The sequence below is a fragment of the Pogona vitticeps genome, chromosome 4, assembly GCF_051106095.1.
Source record: "Pogona vitticeps strain Pit_001003342236 chromosome 4, PviZW2.1, whole genome shotgun sequence".
In the NCBI taxonomy this organism is placed as follows: Eukaryota; Metazoa; Chordata; class Lepidosauria; order Squamata; family Agamidae; genus Pogona; species Pogona vitticeps.
Window position 1 is genome coordinate 91,655,006 of NC_135786.1, and position 17,170 is coordinate 91,672,175.

A 17,170-nucleotide genomic window follows, 5' to 3' on the forward strand; every position below is an offset into this window, starting at 1 on the left:
AGGACTGGGAAGCATCTGATGCCCTCCATCTTTGATTTTGTTGCCTGCTTTCTGTGCCTTCATTTTGGATCCTACTTTCCTTTAATTTTGTGGGGGGGCATTTGAGGAGGGAGAGAGATTCATTTCTTTAGATAATTTTTGCTGCCACTAGGCAGCCTACCTGTGCCAATGTGTCTCCTTGGAATTATTTTTTAAATCCTCCCTCCATTTCCTGGAGTACAGTTTTCCCTCTTCCTATTCTCTTGGTTCCTCCTTGGTTCCTGATTATACTGGCAAAAGAACTGGAATTTGCATTGCACTTAGCTGCAGTTGTAGCAATGTTTAAAAAGTTGATCACAGTGGATCTCGGGTCTCCTCCATTCCCCCCAGACTCATGTTATTCTCTTTGGAAGCATGTCATTTAACCTCCTCCTCCTGGTGGGGTTGCTTATTTTAGTTCAGGACTTGAGTCACAGTGTAATGCCTCAGATTGCCCTATGTGCCCTCCTCTCATGCCATAAATTGCTCCATGCCTGATGACCCTCCACCACCCTGATCGTTTTTCCCCCTATCCCCTTGCTCGCCCTCCCAGCCTGATCCTCCCCTGCCAGCACACTCACTTGGCTCCCAAGAGGATAGTGTTTGGGGACAGAGCCAGGCACCCTTCATTTCTGTGATGTTTTTCAATGGGTACAAATGGAAGCAGCCAAACTTTCTAAAGCTTTGCCCTCTCCCTCTCTCCCTCAGGTCGCCACAGCAGTTGGGGTGAGTGGCCATCCAGTGTGAGGGCAGCGTGGGCAAACCTCAAATGAAATGAGGTTTTAAAAGCTAGTGTACCCCCCCCCTCAACCAAGCTGCAAGACAGCTTTTACAAATATTAAAAGTCTTGCCTAGAGAGGACACACATTCAGCGGTGTAAAAATGCAACACCTTAACTACTATCTCAAGGAGACCCAGACAATGATTCATACACCATATGGCATGTCACATGACTTTCAAATTGCAGCAAAAAACCTCTATGCATAGGGATGGGTTAATCAGTAATGTGGATACGTCCTTGGACTATTTTTGCTGCTGCCTGCGGACTCGGAGAAGAGGAGAGAAGGCATCAAGTGACAAGGGAAGACAATCATCCTCGTATTTCTTGTAGTTTTGGTAATGGAGAGAGGATGTGACTGTATTTTTTTGCCTTGAATTGCCTGCTTTTCTTTCTTTCTTTCTTGAAAGGCAGCTGTGTTTTTATTTTAAATGTTGCTATTTTTTCCATGTTTGTGCGTGTATGAGTGGGTCTTCTCTTTCCCCCCCTGATTTTCTAAAAAATTGTCATTTAGTTAATTTATTGTGCCTTTATTCTTTAATCAGAGTTGCACTCATAGGCTCTTTCCTCACACACACCCCAAACATTCACAGGTACTATGCCTTGCATTGTAAACCCAAACATACCTAGGTGTCCTGCATATGCCATTCAGCTGGATCAAGGCCTTGCAAGACAGGGACTGGTAGAATTAAGGAAGAGGACCGCTCCATCATGAAGCAGCTGCCTCGTGCAATTGATGTGGGACATCACAAAAGAGCAGCCAGAGTCATTTTCACTAACAGGGAGTTCTCTGCTTGAGAGGCTAGAATAATGCAGCCAGGTTTGAATATTACACACCCTGTCTTGGAGAATTGGAATATGGCACCATCCTCAAACAACAAAATATATTCTGTCAGACCTCTTAGAGAAGACTGGAAAGAACATGGGAGTTTGCCAATATGGTCAGACTATTTGTCCACCAAGCCCATCGAGTGTGCCACTGACCTTTCTTACTGAAATGAGCTCTCCAGGGTCTCAGATGAGAGCACTTTCCCAGCACATAATGTACTGGTTGATGTTTTTAACATGTGATGGCAGGTATTAACATAGTGACATAGGGAGCACAGGGAAATATATCACATATTCGACATTTGTGGAGCAGTCTGGCATGATCTATTCCCCCGGCGATCACATGATGCATGGGGAATTGACCTCCATCCTGAACCAGATCTGTGCCCAGGCTGGACCTTCTTGGTCCAGTAGCAGAACTATTGTTTTTTAGGGTCAAGCTGGGGTGATTCCTCAGCAGACAGAAGGGTTGCTTAAAGGCAGATCGCTCCTTGCAAAGCGATCCTTTCCAGTGCAATGAGCTGTTTGCCTTTCTGATCATCTGGTCGCACCTTATTTCATCCTTCCATTGCCCAAGGTGCTCTTAGACCACACATATAATAAAGTCTTAAATGTGTTTGAGAGCATTGGTATAACTTGTGTAATACCTTAAAGGTGGGGCCAAACATGCATTTATGATCCCTCCCCCACCCCATGAATATATAAAAAAGGACTATCATTAACTAGATCTAGTTACCGTACTTTTCAACATTAACTCTAGTGTGACTCATTTTTAGTATTAACAAAACCAAGATTCATATGTCAGATGATCTCATCTGGAATCCATTAACAGTAAAAGTTTAAAGCTCTTTTTTTTGAAACTGTACTATTCTGAGTGTGCCATGCCTGTCCCTCTCTTACATTTGTTTTAAAACAGAGTGCTTGCATTGTTTGAAAAAGTAATATTTCTTTTATGGGTAAACAAAAGCCATTCTCTTAGAAAAAGGAGAATGAGTAAGTGGATGGACCATTGAGAATAATTTATATTGCTAAACTGGAACATCTAGCAACCACTTCAGAAAAAGGTCAGATGCTTTCCCAAGTTTTCCTGGAAATTCCTGGCACCACTGAGCAGATGACTGAGCCTGAGGACATAACTAGAAGAGTCACTATTGGAGTCATCCATATTTTTGAGTCAAAATACCTGGAGTGGTGATGTCATAATTTAATATAGCAGGTTTTCTTTTCTTAATCTAAAAATCACATAGGCAAATCCTTTCAAAGAAGGAAAAAGATTAGAGAATCCTATTTTGGAGTTTTTGCAGCCTCACCTGCTGCCTTTAGTAGATTTGGCTGGGAGAGCCCTTTCTGGGCTGAAGCGGCTGTCAATCGATCTAGCACTAACCAATTGTTCCTTCCTGCCTCTGATTTCAAAAAGAGCCCCGCCTCTCTGCCGAGAGCTTTTTCCCTCTCCTGTTGGAAGCAATGAGTCTGTTCACCTGTAAGTAAAGCAAACGGTTTCCATTCTTTCTACCGTTAATGTCTCAGAGTGAATTATTGAGACTGTTAAGTGCCAGTTAATGAGAAAGAGGGGTGGAGTGCTCTGGAGAACTGGTAGATATTCTGCATTTTGAAATACTGCACTTTGGCTGCACAGCTAGAGGAATTTAATCAAAGTTTAAAACTCTGCAACATCCCAGACTGTCAAATCAAAAGGATACAGAACATTTTGAGTTAGCTGGTTAACATTGCTAATGTTTTGGAACAATTTCTCAGTTGCAGCAAGGGTGGATTTTCAAGAGTACACATTATAAGAATGGGATGTGTTCCAGAATGTTAATACATAATAAGTGCAGCACCAAATGCAGAACTAGGTTTTAACACTCCATAGGAATAGTTTGAGCTCATATTGGTATTGTTGTTGACCTTGGGGGTCATGACTGGTGCTAGCTGGATTAAGGCCTTTCAGGGTCCTGAACAAGAGTATCACTAGGTTAGTTGTGAGGCTAATTTAGGTTAATTAGGTCACAGGTGTCAAAAGCAAGGCCCGCGGGCCAAATCCGGTCCCCCAGACCTCGACTGATGGCCCGTGGAGCTGCCGCCAGCCTTGCAGCCTCCCCCCCTTTTCTTTTCAATGAATTTACTCCGTGCCTGCACGGAGTAAATTCATTGAAAAAATGGCTCAAGTTAACAAGGCTACGTCCTCCTTCCGATTGGCTGTGGCGCTGTCACTCCTTTCCTCTCCCTCCGCCCCCCCGCTCCCCCTCCCTCCCTCCCTCCCGTGCCTGTTCCTCGCTCGCTCTCGGCCTGAGGCGAGAGCCGTTCCCAAGGCCGTGCGAGGAGGGGGCTCCGCGCCGCCTCTGTCACCCCGAGGGGAAGGGAAGGGAAGGGGAGCGGTGGGAGTTCCTGGCCGGGCTCCGAGGCGGAGGGAGGAGATGCTGGGGGGACGCAGGAGGCAGCGGCCAGCGCGGCCCTGAGGAGAGGGAGAGAAGAGGGAACGCAGAGCGATGCGCCAGCCCGGTTGGGTAACGTTGGAGGCGGCCGTTCAACCCAGCCGCGGAGAGAAGGGAGGGAGGGCGGGAGGGCTGGCTGGTTGCTCGCTTCCCTTCCCTTCCCTTCCCTGACGTTCCGTTCTCTCTCTTGCTCGATTGGAATGCCTGAGGATTTGAAAGGACCGAAGAAGGCTTTTTTTTGCGAGATCCAAGCAGAGTTGCATATACTAAATAACTCTCTCTCTCTCTCTCTCTCTCTCTCTCACACACACACACACACACACACACACACAGACAGACCCCGGCACTTTCCCTTCCTTCACACACACATACGCATTCTCTTCCTTCCTGTAACTCTCTCTGTCTCTCTCTCTCTCTTTCTCTCTCACACACACAGAACCCGGCATTTTCTCTTCCTTCACACACACACACACACACACACACACACTTTCTCTTCCTTCCTTTTCCCACCAAGCCGGATGGGGTCCTTGCAAGGCCATCAGTACAGATACAACCGGCCCTTTGATGGGGACCAAACTGCTGATGCGGCCCCCGATGAATTTGAGTTTGACACCCCTGAATTAGGTGAATTGTGTGGAAGCAGGAAGAGGTGATTTCCATCAAGACCACAGTAACTGCAAATCCTTATAACCCTGAAGCTGGGAGGGCAATAAAACCGTTTCCCCTGCAATTAGCTATAGAAAGAATTATCCTTTTCTAGTGCTTATTGAAAGGATGGCGATTTCCACCTGGGGAACACTGACAATGGACATTTATTTAAATATGGTTACATATCTGCCAGAGATTTCCCTGTCAAACATGGGGAGGTTGTGGAGTAGGCAGGAAAGCTGTTGCATGTGTTCCCTAGCTTTCTTTACAGATTCTTTAAGAGCCTCGTGGCACAGTGGTTAAACCGCTGTATTGCAGCTAAAACTGTGCTCACGACCTGGGGTTCAAATCCCAGGTAGCCGGCTCAAGGTTGACTCAGCCTTCTATCCTTCCGAGGTCGGTAAAATGAGTACCCAGCTCGTTGGGAGGGGGCAATGTGTAGCCTGTATAATTAAATTATAAACCGCCCAGAGAGTGCTTGAAGCGCTATGGGGCGGTATATAAGCAGCACGCTTTTTATGCTTTGCTTTATATGAACAAAGTATGCCTTCATGGGGCTTACATCTCTTTCTTATGTAGGAACCCATGGTGCCCGTTCTTCTTAGATAACTATGGCCTGAAGAAGATAATAGTACCTGCAGAGCCAGAATTACTTGGTAAGTTCATAATGCCATGATTGCCTAACTAAACAAGCACGCCAGTTTTAAATGGAAAAGCATCTGGGTTATCAGCTACACTAATGGTCTCTACATACAGCATGATGAATGTCCAGGACTGTGGCCAGAAGACAGAAGTGGAGAAGTGTCATCAGTATAAAAGACACAGGCAGAAGTTGCTTTGAAACCATAATTGTTCCAGAAAAGAAATAAAGTAGATTTCAAAGGACAAGGAAGAAATGATTTTGCTTATTGCCATTAGGTAAGAGGATTACTATACGTATCTATTCATGAATGCAGCTATTCATTTTGCTAATATGATAGCAGTAGAATGCATCAGGTTGATACCTACATAGTCAGTTTGTTTGTGTTCATTATAATCCAAATTCATGATCACAAAATGGTGCCTTTCTCTAAGCAGTCTCAGGTATTAAGTTTCAAATGTTCTCTGAAAGAAACCAGCATATGAGCTCCATAAACAACATATGGTATTTCATTACTTTAATATAGCAACATACAGTAAATGCAGTCCAGCTTAAGTTAATTTCATTCTAATGAACAGGAAACGTAATAGTTCGGTCTCTTGTGGCTTGATTCTGCATGGGTAAATCAGACCATACGGCCCTGCAGATATACCACTCAACCTACTTAACCAGGCAGAAGTGGTCCATAGTACAGATGACTATTCCCGTCCCCCTCCAAAAGGGCCCTCAAGAAATCATAGATCAGGAAAGTATTTGTCAATTGGCCTGTCACTGAACTATTCATGAATGTAATGTGCAATATCATGTCTGTCAATCTCCTCCTCATCAGTAGTTGTCCAAGATAAGATAAAAGTATGTCCAAGAGAATACTTGGGGATACCATACAGGTCTGTGGTCCTTATAGCTGAAACAGAGTAAAACAAAACAAACTGATGTTCGTAGATACAAATATGTCGTTTTCATGGATTTCATGGGAAAAGGAGGAAATCAAGTGGCAACGTTTAGCGCAACTGTATACATTGCACACAATGTAGAATGAGGCACTCTAGTCTACTGAGAAACAGCCCAATGGAATCAATGGCATTTGGAAGAAAACAATCCACACTTTTTAAAGGAAGGAAGACATTCTGGTAGTAATAATGCACACACACCCCCGTGTATATACATGCATGTGTTTCTGTTTGTGGGTAGATGCGCCATACATGCAGAAGCAAGAGGTCATGAAGAATTATAACATGTGCAGAAACATGTTGTGTTGTGATGTTGTTTTATAAAAGGCTTTTTTTAAATAAAGAAATACCCAAAGAAGAAAAAGAATTTGGTTTAGTGGATAATAGCTGTAGAAACTGATCCACCACACTGTTTTGTGTTGTCTGCAAGTTAAGCAATTGCAATAGGGATGAAGCATGTTGACGGCTAAAATCTATTGGTTAATTATGCCATCATAAGTACAATTACATAAACTGCAGCAATGAATTGCTGCTAGTTGGTAAGTCACTGGTAAGTCAGTACAAGAGATACAGGCAGCAACTAATTAATTAGCAGCAATTTACTGCAAAAAATTATGTCATAGCACTTACTAGCATAACTAACCAATAAGATTCTGGCCATTGATAAGCTTCATCAATACTACAATCACTTAACATGAGAAAGATCCATAGCTTTATTAAACCCTGTCCTGCAGAATACAGTGGTGCCTCGCATAGCGACGTTAATCCGTTCCAGATTAATCGTCACTATGTGAAAACATAGCTAAACGGAACAGAAAAAGCCATAGGAACGCATTAAACTTTGTTTAATGCATTCCTATGGAGGATAAACTCACCGTTCAGCGATGTTCCTCCATAGGGGCGGCCATTTTCGGTGCCTCTAAAGTGAGACAGCACAGCGGGTCGCCATTTTGGAACCGCCGACCAGCTGACCGAAAATGGGGCCTTTGGCATTTTCCCCCAGCTGAGTGGCGGGAGCTTCAAAGCCCCGCCGCTCAGCTGGGGGAAAATGTCGGCAGTCGGCGGTGGCTTTTGATGGACCCCAAAGCCACCGCCGACCGCCGACATTTGCCTTCCAAGCTCTCAAAGGGCTTCCCCCACACACATTGGAGAAAGCCCTTTGAGATCTCGGAAGGCTCTCGGCGGCGGCGGGGACAGGGTAGGGGGTGTCCGGATGGCTTCCAGGCGAAGCACTGGAAGCCATTCGGAACCCCCCTGCCCCCGCCACCGCCGCTTGGAGCCGCCCCGCGCCTGGCCAGCGCGTCCGAGAGGCGGTGGAGAAGCCTTCCCCCGAGGCCTCTCGGATGCGCTGGCCGCGAAAATGCTGGCCAGCGTGACCGAGCGGTGGCGGCGGAGCCTTCCCCCTCCTCCCGCCTCTGCCCGATCCACCCCTCACCCTCATCTCCGCCGCCGCCGCTGGGTTTCGGAAGCCGCTTCCAAAGCCCAGCAGCGGCGGCGGAGAAGGGGGTGAAGGGTAGGGAGGAGGGCAGCCGGGATCCGCCCCCCGGCCAGCTTCCCCTTCCATGGTCGGACTCTCAGGAGTCCGGCCATGGCTGGGGTAACCGGCCGGGGGGCGGATCCAAGCCCCTACCGCCGCCACCGCTGCTTGGAACCGCCCCCTGGCCAGTTCCCCTTGCATGGTCGGATCCGACCATGCAAGGGGAACCGGCCGGGGAGGCGGATCCTAGCCCCGGATGCCTGAAAGGCATCCGGACCCCTGCCGCCGCTGCCGCCGCTTGGATCCGCATCGTGGCCAGCTACCCCATTCATGGTCGGACTCCTGAGAGTCCGACCATGGCGGGGGTAGCCGGCCGTGGGGCGGATCCAAGCGGCAGCAGCGGCGGCAGGGGTCCGGATGCCTTTCAGGCATCTGAAGGGGAATCCCGGCGGTGGCCTCGGAAGGACCCTTCGGAAGGGTCCTTCCGAGGCTACCGCCGGCATTTTCCCCCAGCTGAGCGGCAGGGCTCCCACTCAGCTTGGGGAAAATGCCCCCTCCAAAGGGGAATCCCGGCGGTGGCCTTGGAACGACCTTTCGGAAGGGTCCTTCCGAGGCTACCACCGGCATTTTCCCCCAGCTGAGCAGCGGGGCTCCCGCTCAGCTAGGGGAAAATGCCCCCTCCGAAGGGGAATCCCGGCGGTGGCCTTGGAACGACCCTTCAGAAGGGTCCTTCCGAGGCTACTGCCATCATTTCCCCCCAGCTAAGCAGCAGGAGCGGTCCTTTGGAGGCTCCTGCCGCACAGCTGGGGAAAAATGGGGCCTATGGGGAAAACATCGCAAAGCAATTTTTCCCCATAGGCAACATCGCAAAGCGATGGCAAAAGCAATTGCTTTTTTGCCATCGCTATGCGGATTCATCGTTAACCGGGGCACTCATTAAACGAGGCACCACTGTACAGCTGTACAGCCACTGGACCAAGATCTACCGTTTATAGAACTTGGAGATTGAATCTCTACATTTACTCTACATTTAGTAGAGTAACCCCATTGCAATCAATGGGAGAAGTTATGCTAGTCACAGCTAACTGAACTCCAATTCATTTCAAAGGGTCTGTTCCAAGAGTGACTGCATCTGGAATAGGACCATTGACTTGCGGCTGCTTTGGACATCAGAGGCCAAATTCGGAAGAAGATTCTCAAAAGACATGACTGATTTGGGCATACAAAAAGACATGAAACATACCAATACCCAAAGAATGCTGAACATATGTACATATTAGTAACGTATGAGATTATAATATCAACTTGATAACATGACAATAGGCACATGGATTATTGGAATTATATAAAATATGCTTAGCTCTAGGTGACTAAGTATGCTCCATCCACTTTGAATTAGTATTATCTTACCTGCTTAGTAAGATACTCAATTAATATCTTAGCACGTTTTTCCATCTATATTTCAATGATCCAGGCTCTAGATGAATAGCATAGTATATTCATACTTGGAAGGCATTCACCTGTGAAAAGGTGTAGGAAGCAAACACAAAATGAATGGTACACCTTTTGTTACTCATTGAGAAAGAAAAGCTGTCTAGAACAATTTGTCCTTTAATGGCTGTTTTAGCTCAAAAGAGACCCTGAAGTGAAGAATAAACAAACTGTCAGAGGAACAGCGAGAAAGTCTCTTAAGATCAAGGTTAAGGTTCATTGGTACAACTGCTCTGAGGCAAAACATTACCACATCTTGGAATCATCTTGGCATATTGATGAATGCAAAGGTACAGATGTAGTGGCTTTTCTTGTTGATAGTTCTGCATGCCTTAAACATATCACTATGTTTTTAAAATATCTATATGATTACGATTCCAAGAGAAAAGGTAATATTTTATAGAAATGAAGGCTGAGTCTCTGCAGGAGAATTCAACCAAGGTTGAAAAACTGGAACAAAAAAACTATCAAAAGTACTGGTACTGCTTTAATGTGGTTTTTCTCACAAATGTGTACTCACATCTCTTATATGGTTTAACTCAAATTATTGCCATTCAGTATTTGAAAGCTAGCATACTGAAATATCACAGATCTCAAAACGTCTTTTCTTTTTAACCTGTTGTCTAATGAGAGATTCTCCTTTACATACAGTCATTCTCCACTACTGGATCCTTTCATGAAAAAAGCCACTCTGAAATGTTAGGTGGAACATCTTAACCTTAGCTTGTATAGGAAAATATAGTTGTGGTTAAAAAAGAATGACCATCTTTTTGCACAAAGAGTGTATCTGATTTCATTTATTAATGTTTAGCTTGATACTTAGTGTGGTGTAGTGGCTACAGTGAGGAACTAAGACTCAGTGTGAAGGACAAAAGGCTAGTGTGCCGTCCTCGGCAGAGGATAGACAAGAGGAGACATTCAGATGTATAGAGGGGGAGCTCATAAAGATAGAGGAAGATGAAGGGAAGGGGGAAAGGCGATAGAGATATGCTTAGCGGAAGACAAGGAGGGAGACAAAGGGGAGGAGCAAGATCTGATATTATGGGAGGAGGTTATAAAGGAGGGAGGAGATGCATGAGAATTTAGAGTGGAAACGGACACAAAAGAGAGAAACAGGAGAGATGGTGCAAATAGATGGTGTGGACAAACCAGCTAGCAAGGTCTGAGATCTGTTGAGAGAATTTCCAAATCTCAAAACGGGAGGAGGATTGCTACCAGACCTTGCCTCTCCCAGAGGTGATGGGAGGGTGGTGAAGCCAGTAGAATGGATGGTCGTGGTTTACCCCGCAATCAAAGTGGAGGGAGGAAGGTGATCCGTCCCAGTCCCTCCTGCAACAACCCACCCCAAGAGGGGGATTGGGTGAGGCACCCGTGCTGTGGGACGGTGTGTGCTGTGAGGAGTACCCCAATGAGACCAATGACCGACCGCAAGCGCTTTGGTCCAGCCCCAATGTGAGGAGTGAAATATTTGCACCAGAGTCAAAGATACTGAGTTATAAAATGATTCCGGAATTAAGCTGTTTTGATCTGTTTAATCTTGTTAACCCAGAAGCTGATGAGAATAAAGTTGTTGAACAGTTCAAACCGCTTCCGTCTCTCATTCCCGCCAAAATGAAGGAACCGTCACCAATTTTAGAAGAACCCAATCACACTCAGCAAACTAGTGTTCAGTTCCCCTGCTCTGCTATGGAAACTCACGTGTGTGTGTGTGTGTGTGTGTGTGTGTGTGTGTGTGTGTGTGTGTGTGTGTGTGTGTGTGTGTAAGTGGTAAAACCACTCTTTAAATACCTCATTTACCTTGAAAACCCTATTAGAGTCTGTATAAGTCAGTTCTGATTTGTCAGCACATAACAACAGGCCCTGTTTTAGCGTGTTTGCACTGTAAACTTTCATGTCAACTTCACGCAGAAGAATATCCATGCCAACGTTTTGGTGTATCGATCATTTAATTTAACTTAATTTCAAACCTCACATTTTACAATTCTACTTCCCCCCCCAAAAAATCCTATTTACTTACTCTTTTGTTTATTTAAAATATTTTAACCCTACCTTTCTCCTTGAAAAGGACCCAAGGCAGCTGACATCATTAACAAGACAATATTTAAAAGCTAGCAACAATAGAGATACAAATATTTTAAAAGACTTAAACAAATATGGTTTGAAAAGTGGTACATAAAATCAATGCTAAAACACATTTAGAAGCAACAAGACACAACAATTAATTTTAAAAAGCCCTCTCCAACAGTAGCCAATAAGCCTACCTGAAAAGAAAGGTCTTTGTCTGCCTGCAGAAAGAGATCAAATATGGGGCCAGCCTGGCCTCCCATGGGAGGGAGCTACAGAGTCTGGAAGCAGCAACAGAGAAAATCCTCTCCCTTGTCTCAATGAAACACACTTGTGAGGACAGTGGAATTGGAAGAAGGGCCTCCCTTGATGATCTTATATGTCTTATATGTCTAGAACAGTAGTTCCCAAACTTGGGTCCCTAGATGTTCCTGGACTACAACTCCCAGAAATCCAGGCCAGCACAGACAGTGATGAAGGCTTCTGGGAGTTTTAGTCCAAGAACATCTGTTGACCCAATGTTGGGAACCACTGGTCTAGAACATGGAACTCTCATGAAATACCTAAAACAATGGCACAATTCAGATACAGTTTGGTGTCACTTGAATGAACAGCAGCAAGCCTTGAGCTTGTACGCATCAAGTCTCTTCTTTGGCACAGCCATAAGAAAGAGGTTGGAAGCTTTGAATTAATCAGAATTTCTGTTATATAGTGCCTCAGACTACTGACTAAAGTATAGTTTGTTGAAACAAGATAAAATCAGAAAACATAGTTTCATCCTGGCTTGTTTCGAGAAATCCTAGTTTATTCTTTTTCTGTAAGCATAGCTAGTTGGGTCCTAGCTGTACTCCCTCTGGAAGAATAATTAGCCTTGGGCAAGTTACAGAGTTCCATAGTGCTCCAGAGAAGGGAGTGGTAAACCTTTTCTGAGTAGAGAGGCACATAAACACCAGTTTAGTGCAGTTCATTTAGTGGCTACACAGCTGATCCACAGTTTGGCACCCCACCCAGCCCCCTCCAGTGGGCACCCACTTGGAAGCAGTACCCCAGCTTCCCTGCCCTGCCTCCTCTGTGTGCTGCCCCTGAGGGGGCGCCTGCTGGAGGGGGCAGGGCACCAAACCAAGGATCAGCTTTGCAGCCAATTAACGAATCACACAAAACTACTAAACCGGTGGTTCGTGCCCATCTTTATTTCTGAGTACTCTGTGCACAGAAAACCTTGAAAGGGGTTGCGATACATTGTAATCCACTGGATCATGTGTTGTTGTTAATAGTTTAGCATAGATAGGTAGGGACAGGAGATGGATATTTCTAGTTTCTTCCTTGTGATGTGCACCATGAGGAGGAGAGACAAACGGGGAGTATTTGGCCCCAGCTCTAACTCATGCAGTGTTAAGTCATAGTATACAGTATAGTGCTGAACTACAACTTAGCACAGAAATAGGCAATGCCTGGGGCTGAATCTAATATATCAGGGTTCACAGCAGATCCTGCTACTTTTTTAAAGCAAAGTACATGCTTCTATTCCTGTAGCATTCTTTTAGACGCAGAATTGTTCTTCTGCTTCTAAATAACATGCATATGACATCATCTCAAAATGGATGGGCCCAAGAGCATTTTGGCTCTCTCACGGGCCTTGGCACACTGCTCCCACACAACTGAACATTTCTAATCAAAAATGATAACGTATACTCTGAAGCCAGTTATATACTTACAATTCCGGTTACAGTTATTTAGGAAATACCTTTTATCGGTCTAAAACAAGACGTGGGGGGCTATATTTAAATGGCAAAGCCTCCTCCAAACCTTCTGAGCGCATGGTTTACTATTTGGGGATCAATATGGGGGCGTGGTGGCGCTGCGGGTTAAACCGCAGAAGCCTCTGTGCTGCAAGGTCAGAAGACCAGCAGTCGTAAGATCGAATCCACGTGACGGAGTGAATTCCAATTGCTTGTCCCAGCTCCTGCCAACCTAGCAGTTCGAAAGCACGCAAATGCAAGTAGATAAATAGGCACCACCATGGTGGGAAGGTAATGGCATTCCATGTCTAGTTGCACTGGCCACATGACCACGGAAACTGTCTACAGACAAAACGCTGGCTCTACAGCTTGGAAACGGGGATGAGCGCCGCGCCCTAGAGTTGGACAGGACTGGACTAAATGTCAAGGGGAACATTTACCTTTACCTATGGGGGCACTTATGATGTCTGCACTGGAGAGTACACTTGGGAGGACGCCAGGGTGCATTTTGGCCGCCATTTTAGAAGGAACAGAGCTTTTAATCAACATTGACGTGGAAACAAATTTGATGTTGGTGGCATCAGGTTCTAGAAGAGGGCACAAAAATAGTGGGAAGTGATTGTGTCATCAAGGCTGGATACTGCACACCCCTGGTTTAGCATTATGTTTGAACAGAGTCAGTTAGATCTAAAGATATTTAATTTCCACTGTGATCGCCTCCATGCATTTAGCTCTGTCCAAACCTGTAAAGCATACTAGAAACAGAATTTTTAGAAAGGCAACAGCTGTGCTGATTTATCTTAAAACCCAATGGGCAGAACTTTTGGATAACCTTATGGATGCTGGCAGGGATCTATCAAATTATTTCAGTGGAGCAGAAAGGATTTGGGTAATGTTTACAATGGCTTAGCCTGTTGTCTGTGTAGCATCTCCGCTGCACTTAGGCACAGCTCTCCTGCTCAGAAGGGCCACTCCAGGTGCTCATCCTTTGTTTGTCTGGAATTGCCTGCTTCCATCACAGCACAGGGGGAAAGCTGCACAGACAGGGGCTAATAGAGGGCGCACAGATCACAGACAGGTGGGACCGCTGACAATTTGGTCGAAGTGAGATGCATTTGCAGTGGAGAGATTTCTGTTATCAAACTCAACTATATATATTTAAAAAACCTTCCTGTTTGCTCACAAAGCTATGGTAGTACCCTGTCACCGATAAGGAACCCTTTGAGCTCATGCTCTCTCAAGGCTTGGTTATCACAGACAGATTTATTCCCGGAACAGGGAAAAGAAAGTTTGTTTGAAGCAGTAAGTTATGCTGAAACTATATCTCTCCTTCAAATTAAGAAAATTCACACTATTATCTCAACTTCTCTCAAAACATTCTTATTTATTTCTCAATAGCATTTCTATGTTGCCCTTCTCCCGTAAAGGAACTCGAGAGAATAATAATGTTACTTTCAGGAGCTAATGAAAATAAACTGGCACATCTCTTTCTTTGCAAAATCAGTTTCCAGAACCAGAAGCTGGGACTGAGTTTAGGAAAACGATATTGAGCTGTGTGATAATAAAGAAGACACTGCCTCAGCCCGCCTGCTGAATGGAGATATTGAATTATCCTTATTGAAAAGGAATTAAAGTTAAAACCATAATAAATCATTCAATTAAAAGTAATTAGAATGATATAGAAATAATAATCTGGGGGGAGGATTAAAAACCTGTAAAAACACACTCGGCCTGCGAAAGGTTAGTGGCAGAACATCTGTTTGATCTTCAAGGGGCAGCAGTGAGTTCAGTGCTTGGCATCTTCAGTTTAAATGACCAGGTATGTATGTAACAACCCAGAGTTCTGCCCCATTGATCTTTGCCAGTCCTTCATTTAAAATCTCTTATGGTGTAAGACTAACAAAGAGGGCTTAACATGCTTTCATTCATTCAGGATCGCCATTCTGCATGTGGACTGGGGAAGTGTCCTCCTTATTATCCCATACCTAGATATCTTTTTTTTTTCATAATCAACTCCTGGTTCCAGAAATTGAATTTGGAAAGGAAATGATGTACTAGTTTATTTTAATTAGCTTCTGAGAGGAAGATCGTTATCCCCTTGTTAGGAAAGTAACAAATTGCAGATTCGCTGAACTCTTTGTGTGAGTAGAGCCTTTAGTTTGGTCATTGTTAAGCTGTTTTAATAATCTCCAGGCTTTTTAAACTTTTTGTTGACCTCTTTATTTCTTCTATGAGCTTTAGCTCCCTGATAATCAGTGATTATTAAGAGTATTGTATGTATTTGGCTTCAAGTTGTTTAGAACTTCAAACGCAGGCATCCAGTCCCTTGACCTGGACTCAGAAGCACACAGTGTGAATGCAAGTCCATGTATATATGACATCATACTCTACTAACAATACCTGGGCGTCATTCTGTTTTCCTGCCACTTGAAATTTATTGTTTGTTTGTTTGTTGGATTTCTATCCTGCCCATCTAGACCAAAGGTCTACTCTGGGTGGTTATGGGTGGATACTTTGGTGCTTTGTATCAGAAGACAAAACTACTTACTCTACAATCATATCTTAACTACCAACATGAACATGCAGCATTCTGAAAAGCGGTTTTATAATGACTTAACCAAGACAATTTGCCTTTTTTAATTCTTCAACTTAGTTCTCATTTGAAAGTCAAAGTGCATGAAATCTAGTCATATGCTGACCTCTGCTGGAAGAAAAGCGGAATTTGCAAGATAGGCATAATTAGCCCATTTACTTGTAGGACAAACCTCTGTAAAGTCTGAATAATTAAATGACCTGGACTATAACTAATGGGCAATAAATGTCAAAATAGAAAATAACATACAGGCAACAAGCAACCATTCAAGAACAGAAGGACAAAACAATGGATGACTTTTTTAAGGAAAGTACTCTAGAGAAAAGCATTAATTAAGAAAACTATTGATACAATATGAATTAGAACACTCCTCAAGACAGCAATACATAAATAGTAATTAAACACCCAGAGTAGCAGTATTTATTATATAGTTGCACTATATACCTGAAAATTAACATTAATGTATGTTATTCTCTGTTTGAAAACCTAAACCAACACATGCTCATGCAAGACTTAAGTATTTGCAGAACAGCTAATCTTGTACAAAACTATTTTATATAGTTATTTCAGGTGTCCTGCTTATTTAAGTAGAATTCTAGAGGTGAGATTTTAATATTCCACTTTGCTTAACATTCTCTGTCATTAAAGCATCCTTCATTTCTCATTCTTTGTAGGAAATAATTAAGAAATAAATAATTTGCAACATTGATTAGGATAATTACTGGAAAATGTGTATCATGGAAGATTATGAATCAAAATCCAGAAACATTAAGATCAGCTTTCAACTATGTTAGCCAGAATCCCATTACATATTTATGCTGACATAACTGCATCAGCATGAATTTCACTGGTCAATTGCCACAATTAAGAAATCAATGTTAATTTTTCTGGTCACACTACAAATCATATGACTGTTTTGTAAGGAGAATTACCTGCACTGACTTCTTAGCTAATGGCAATTCACCTCTGAAATTTATGCTATTGGTGTTACATCGGCACATGTAACTAACAGAATTCTCACCACTGCCCAGTTTACCAATTTTTCACAGTTCAGCTTTGAAACAATTTTGCAATGCAACATTCATTTATAAGAAGGCTGCCATCTTCACAGAACTGGTGAGTGATATCCACTAGTTGTAGCAAACTACATATCCTCTGTAGCAGAACATAAGAACTCATTAAAGTCATCAGCTGCCTCAGCCTCTTGGCAAGTGCTGTACTGATGCTAATTATTACAATCACCTGGACTTTCAGGCAAAAATCTAACACTATTTCAGAGGCACGGTTACAATATTTTGCTTTATGTATTTAAAGGGCCTTTACAGAGACCTTGGGAAAGATAAGGTAAGATGGATTTATTGCTTGAAATGGTTGATATTATGCAACATGCAGTAAGAACTGGTGTATGCTTTTTATGATGGAAAACATTACAGAGATTTATTTTTCAGTTGAGGAAGCTTGATTTATGTGTAGAAACTTCATCATAAAATAAATGGAAGCTATGAGTCTCTT

General features: G+C 43.9%; 1 long non-coding RNA gene across 1 annotated transcript; it reads right to left on the reverse strand.

Moving 5' to 3' along the window:
- Window positions 1-5,341: 5,341 nt before the first annotated feature.
- LOC110086314 (uncharacterized) lies at window positions 5,342-16,781 on the reverse strand. The gene is made up of 3 exons (XR_012086498.2): window positions 16,695-16,781; window positions 9,182-9,291; window positions 5,342-6,248 (listed from the first exon to the last, which is right to left on the reverse strand). It is a non-coding gene; the product is annotated as an uncharacterized LOC110086314 (long non-coding RNA).
- Window positions 16,782-17,170: the final 389 nt, after the last annotated feature.